Below are 7724 nucleotides of genomic sequence, written 5' to 3'. Positions count from 1 at the left end.
TACAATTCAATTTCGACCATCACAGGAACATAGCAATACTATAGTTATACTCCACCAACATCTAGCACTTTTATACAACTAATTCCTCAATAATAATTATAAACCCTAGGTTAATTTCCCACAACCATTGATTGAACTTTTATAACCTTATTCACCGACGTCAATCAATTTCAACATTCAACAATACAATCACAACACACAAAACAGAGGCAATCATACAACCATAACCCCCACATATCATTCATCATAATCCCGTTTATAGAGCTAGAACCCCACCCTTACCTTGGATATGAGATTGCTCTACTCTCCCGGTTGCCATAGCTTATGTCGCCGCTTCCAACTTTTCTCCGAAAATCTTTTCTAACAACGTGCAGAGAGAGACGCACCAAAAACCTGTTCGGAAATTGCTTTGTCAGACGGACTTAAAATCATCAAAACGAAAAATCGCTCCGGTCAAAAGTTACCTCTACGAGTCTGGAACGTTGTGTCTAGGGGTGATCAAAACCAAACCAACCCAATAGAAAACCGCAAACCAAACCAAACCAAACCGAAACCGCAAAAAACCGCATTTGGTTCGGATTAGTTAGGGTCAGTTTTTACAAAACCGCACGGTTTGGTTCGGTTTGCGGTTTGTATTTTGTAAACCGAACCAAACCGAATCAAATCGCACTATGTTACAACCTAAATTTTACTAACTCACATCCAACCCAAACTTAAACTTATTATACATTAGCATTATGATTACGAACAATTTTCTCATCCTTACACATATAATTTCAGTCCTGATCTTATAAAATCTCTAATAACATTATCACACCTTCTTTGTCACATACATCTTCCCTCTTCTTCTATAATCTCTACTCTCTTATATTCTTTCTTTTTCACCTTCTCATTTTTATGTAAATGTTCCGTATTTCAGTTTCGTTTTTATCGCATATCTTCTTCTCTAATCTCTCAACACTTTTTTTCTTTTTCACTTTCACTAATCTTTCGTCTCTTCTATTTTTTTTTGTTTCGTTATAATAATTTTTATATTGTTTTATGGTATTATTTTATGTTTAATATTTCACTTTTGTCTAATTTAATTTTTACATATTAAATGAAAAATTGTTGTCAAAATATGACGAGTTTTGTTGTTATTTGATAGTGTATGAATGTATAAATACAAAATTATGTTATCATCTATATGTGTATGTATGGCTCAATAAAATATTTGTAAAAAACCGAACCAACCAAACCGAACCAAACCGCATTAGTTTGGTTTGGTTTGGTTCGGATTTTTTTTAAAAGCCAACCGAACCAAACCAAACCGCACTATTTTTTCTCTTGCGGTTCGGATAATTTTTTCGTCAAAACCGCCCAAACCGCACCGTGAGCACCCCTAGTTGTGTCCAAGAACCGCGACGATCCAACGGTTGGATTGGGAGAAACGTCCGTTTTACTAAGGTGTCTCACTGCAGAAACTTGCTGCGAAAATTGGACTTCCTCTAAATTTTCTCTTCCGCCATGGCTCTCTTCTTCACCTCTCCTCTTTCTCCAACTTTTCTTCTTTCTCCACGTCTATTGAGACCTAACTTCTCTTCTTATTTCCTTTATTTTATTATAATTATTATTATAATTATAATCTTCATTTGGGCTTACTAATTAACACCCCCATGATTACTATCACCAACGCAACGTCTAAGCCCACTTAAATAAAACACTCTCATAATCCATAATATTAATTCTATTATTATTTCTCTCCACCAAACTGACTAACTACTGACTATAAAATAAATCGTCCGAACCACCAACTCAGCATATTCAATATCATTCTCTACGGCTTAAATCAACTTAAATTAATAATAGTCCATTATAGTAATATTATCTCTAATATTATTCTCCGATTAAATCTACTAATTTCTCGATCATTAATTTATCCGCCCAACACAACTCATAATTCCAATTACGCCTCTTATAATAATGCCAATAATTCTAACTTCGACTAATTCCAACAAATAATTTCCTTATACAATTTAATTAAATAATTAAATTTCGGGTGTTACATTTGTCGCCTCAAAAAGGCACTTTATGGGCTCAAACAAGCGCCCCGTGCCTGGTATACGGAGCTTCGAGTATTTTTTATCTCCCTTGGCTTTGTCAATTCAACTGCAGATGCATCTCTATTCATATACCAACAACCAGGTGTTACACTATATTTATTAGTCTATGTTGATGATATAATTGTCACTGGAAGTTCCTGTACCGAGTTGTCGAAGCTCATGATCACACTTGCTGCTCGCTTTTCGTTGAAAGGCCTTGGATGTCTCAGCTATTTCTTGGGTGTCGAAGTAATTCCTTCCGCTGCCGGTATGTTTCTTTCACAACGGAAATATATCACTGATCTGCTACATAAATCAGGCATGGCAGATGCGAAACCAGCATCCACTCTACTGTCTGCGAGTGTTCCATTGCTCAAGGATTCGGGTGATCTTCTTCCTTCTCCAACTGAGTACCGAGCACTCGTTGGAAGTCTCCAATACTTGAGTCTTACACGCCCTGACATCGCCTTCAGCACCAACAAACTTGCACAATTCATGCAGAACCCACGAACGGCGCATTGGTCTGCACTCAAAAGAGTGCTCCGATATTTGGCGGGCTCTTGTAACAAAGGAATCTTCATCTCGGCGAATTCCCCACTAACCTTTCATGCCTTCTCGGATGCGGATTGGGCAGGTGACAAGGATGATTATGTCTCAACAACTGGTTACTTGTTGTATCTTGGTAGCACTCCCATCTCATGGAGCTCACGCAAACAATGTTCTGTTGCTCGATCATCAACTAAGGCAGAGTACAAAGCCTTGGCTGACACAGCTAGTGAGCTATTATGGGTCTTTTCCTTGTTCACAGAACTTGGTCACACGCCAACAACCAATCCGGTTATATATTGTGATAATCTCGGTGCCACAAATCTAAGTGCTAATCCTGTCTTCCATTCTCGGATGAAACATATAGCCTTAGCCTATCATTTTGTTCGAGAAAATGTACAACGGGGCAGTTTTCGAGTGTCTTTTGTGTCTATTAATGATCAACTTGTTGATATTCTAACCAAGCCTCTACTTCGTCCTCGGTTCGAGTCCCTACTGTCCAAGTTGCATCTCTCTTCCAGATTATCCAACTTGCGGGAGGATATCAACAATATTAATTAGTTTAAGTTAGTTAGATTTCTAAATCTGTTATTTCTCTATAAACCTGTTGTTTCCTATTCTTTAGGTAAAATTTATGTTTCCTATTCTTTAGGTAAAAGTTTAGAACTTAATTAGAGGAGAATTAGTAGGAGATTTGTTAGCTTGATTCTCTCCTAAATTAGGTCTAACAGCTTGTATATTTATACTGACAGAAACTAATAACAAATTATCAATTCCATATACAGTATCATATCTCTATACAGAGAATCCAATTGACGCGTTCTAATAATCTCCAGAAAGCTAAGAGAAAGAGCTACAACTTTCGTGTTGAAGTGGAAATCATATTCGGGGCGCATATTTTCCAGAATTTCGTTTGAAGCTGCAACATTAGTTTTATTTAGTTTTGGATCGTTTGTTTTGGGTCTGGGTTATGTCTGTTTGACCCAGTTGGGTTATGACCCGATTTCTTGTTTCTCTCTAGTACATAGGTCTGGTTGTAGTGTTCATTGTCACTTTTTACTTTTCACGAAATAATTTTGAAAGCTTTGTACGAATGATGAGAAACTAATCCCTGAAGGCAATTTTTGCTTGTTACGCTTTCCAATACTTTGAGGTTTTTAATCTTTAATCTAATTTCTTCTCTCTTTCGATATTAATCTATATGTCTTATTTTCTTAATTCAAGTTGTATAGAATATTATTTATTTATACCGATTGATTGATGTTCCTTTACCTTTATCGTATTTTATCGTTGCTTAATTGTTAAACTGCGTAAGTTAGAATCACATTTGCTTAATCCGTGATTGCGCTGATCCGTTTGCTTAATTCGGAAAATAGGAATGAAATCTTATAATATCAAGTTCGCTTGTTATTTGGTGTTGTAATCGGTAGGGAATAGAATCCACTTAGGGGATTGAAGTTTATTGAATCAGTGATAAGTCGGTAATCGAATCAGTAGAATTGTCGTTTTAGCTTATTTACATAATCACTTATTTTAATCACTTTTCACTCTGTTATTATTATATCGATCCTAAACCAAACCCCCCTAAATCGATTTTGATTAGTTAATATAATACAAGAATCCTCGTGAGAACGATACTCGAGTCACTTATCGCTATCTACGGTTTTATTCAAAATAAGTCGTTTTTCATCCGCGCGCGACAGCGGATCAATAATCATTTGTTGCTAGGGTGCCATCTATAGGTTGATAACGCGTATTTTAGGATGTAGAATAGCAATTCGAGTTGAGAATGTTTGGTGGTTTCATTGGGAAAAACTGTGAGGGTTTATCCTTCAAGATAAAGGTGTTGATTTTGGGGGTTTAGCACAATACTTCGCAATTCGGATTCAGCCAAGTCAAAGCTTCGAAGAAGGTGGTTCTGTGGAAGGAGTGGCAGTAACAGGAGGATGATTTGGGAGTCTTGGGTCACGATATTTCACAAATGGATTCAGCTGAGTGAAAACTTTGAAGAAAGTGATATTGTCGAAGATGTAGTTATAACTGAAGGATCAATTGATATTATCGGGTTTTTGATCGGGCTCAAGATCAAGGGAAGAGAAAGATTTATGATTAACACGAAACATAGGGTTTGTACGATTGGATTGCTACACTTCTCTTGTAAACATATTTTACAAAGTAAGATTGACCATCTCAGTTTTTTTTTGAATTGGGGGAAAACATAGCCATGGCGAGGACACTTGGTGAACTGTCTAAACAAGTCCTTGTATCCTCTCTCTCTCTCTCTCTCTCTCTCTCTCTCTCTCTATATATATATATATATATATATATATCTTTCATTTACTTTCTATAAAAAATTATTGAATTCTAAAATTATGCAATAGATACGATTAGAAAGATTATATATCATTTCAAAATAGTTTTGTTGTGTTGATTATAATCCTTGTGATTGTAGTTGGTTTTCAAATCAACAAAACCTTAAGAAAATTTGGATCAAAATTGACTGCACAATACGTGTTCGATAAATTGCTTCTCTCAATTTTTATTTAATCATTTCATTGGAAATAGGTTATGTGCGTGTTTAAATTAAAATGTATTGTGTTGATTTTTGAAATATTGATTATACTACTTTTTATTATCATTTTAATCTTAGTGGTTTTAACGCATATCTGAGTTTTCCAATAACAGTTCAAATTAGACGAATTGATATAGGCGTTTTCCGCTATCCATAATTAAAACGTTTTAAAATAGTATTTTCATCAAATAATTTTAATTGGGGATCTATTCACCCCCTAGACAAGTTGATTTTGTCTAACAAGTGGTATCATGAACTCCAGTTTATTCTGTGCTTCAAAAACGCTTATTAGATTATGGCTACCGAACCTAAAGGGGTGTACAATAGACTGCCTATTTTCAACGGTGAAAATTATGGTTATTGGAAAGCTTGTATGTGTGTTTGTGTGTCTATATATATATATATATATATATATATATATATATATATATATATATATATATATATATATATATATATATTAACTCACTTGATAAGGGAGTATGGAACGCCATTGTTAATGGTCCAAATCAAATAACAACGACCAATGTCGATGGTGTTTTCGTACCTAAACCACAAGCACAGTGGGATGATAACGAAAAGAAATTATGGTCTTATGATTGGAAGGCACAAAATATTCTCATATATGCACTTGGTGTTGGTGAATATTATCGTGTCTCTCATTGTGAAACCACAAAAGCTATGTGAGGCGCATTACAAGTTGTCCATGAGGGAACTAATGAAGTCAAACAAGCTTGAATCAATACATTAAACCAAGACTTTGAACTATTTCGCATGAACCATGGTGAAACCATTGCCGAAATGCAAAAGAGGTTCACTCATCTCATAAACCGTTTGAATGCACTTGGCAAGTCGATTTCTAATGAAATTGCTACCAATCAAGTTATGAGGTGTCTCAATAGGGAATGAAAATCAAAGGTTTCTAATGAAATTTCTACTAATCAAGTTTTGAGGTTTCTAATGATCTTATGAATCTAGACCTCACTACTTTATTTGGTAAGCTTGAAGAACGTGAGCAAGAACTCACTTGCTTAGAGAAACATGAAAAAATGCACGAGAAGAAGCTAAAGAAGGAGAAAGGCAAGGATAAGGAGGTAGAAAAAAAATGTATTGCTCTAAAGGCTTCTAGTTTGAGATCCTCAACAATTGAGAAAAGTGATAGTGATACTAATGACGACAAGAATTCAAAGGATGAACAAATGGGGTTGTTTGTGAAAATGTACAATAGGTACTTCAAAATAATTGGTGTAAGGCACTCTGACAAAAACTTCATCAAATTTAGAAGACAATCAAACTCTTCAAAGGAAGATGATAATAGAAAAGGAAAATAAAAAGGTTCATGTTACAATTGTGGCAAAGCAGGTCATTACAAGTCAGATTGTCCATTGCTTGACAAAGACAAGCAAAATGGTCAACACAAGAAATTTAGAAAGTCTAGAAAAGCTTATGTTGATTGGGCAAGTGATAGTGACTCCTCGGGTGAAGAAAGCTCAAGTGATAGTGAAGAAAGGGCCAATGTATGTCTTTCGGCCCGTTAACGTCAAAAGAAGAAAAACAATGTAAGTCATTCGAAATATGAACTCGTTGATAAGATGTCTTATTTTGAATTACAAATAGCTTTTGAAAATCTACACAGAGAAGCCATCAACGCTTTTAAAAAGTTAACTTCAAACAAAACGATATTTTCATACTTAGAAGTGTAAGATTTTAGAAACCCAAAAGTTAAGAATGAGAATGAAGAACCATCATGGAAGCTCTAAAGCAATCTATAGTAGATGTTTGGAAAGTTAAGAATGAGAATGAAGAACCATCATGGTTCGATTGTGAAACTTGTCGCATTCGACAAAAAGAGGTTAACTCTCCTAAAACAAAATTGGACAAGGCATTACAACCAAAGTTTACATTTGCTATTAATCCCTCAAAGTTTGTTAAAAAAAGTATTTAAGTAAACCATGTAAAAAGTATAGCTTTGTTAAGAAGGATCCTACACCAAGTGACTATTCAACAATGCGGAGTCCATCATATTTTGAACACGTTGACAAAATATTTCCCGATTCACCGACTATGAAATCTTAGTAAAATGTTTTAAATGAGCTTGCATTAGCAAACCACCTCCTCATCGCCTCCACAAAAAATTCCATTCATCGAGCAAATGTCAATTTTTATGCACAATTACATTGAACGATTCGTCATTGTCAAAGGTGACGGTAGCTGCGGTTTCCGAGTTGTTTCTGCTTTACTCGGTATAGGAGAAGAGGACCACACACTTGTCCGCCTTACTCTTATCCAAGAGTTGAGGAGAAATAAAGAATTATACACGCGGCTATTCGGGAATAAATAAATAAAAATGAGGCAATTTAGCACTCTCATGTTCCTTGCATTAGTGGACCTGAACTGAAGGATAAATTGATGAGTTTTTCTCAAATGGGTCACCTCATAGCAAGTGCGTATGACAGAGTATGTATTGATATTACAAGATACGGTTTCTCGAAGAAAAAATTTCAATGTGCACTACTCCACCTCCA

Source organism: Vicia villosa, unplaced genomic scaffold (assembly GCF_029867415.1).
Source record: "Vicia villosa cultivar HV-30 ecotype Madison, WI unplaced genomic scaffold, Vvil1.0 ctg.001464F_1_1, whole genome shotgun sequence".
Classification (NCBI taxonomy): domain Eukaryota; kingdom Viridiplantae; phylum Streptophyta; class Magnoliopsida; order Fabales; family Fabaceae; genus Vicia; species Vicia villosa.
Note: the sequence above shows the minus strand (reverse complement) of the source record.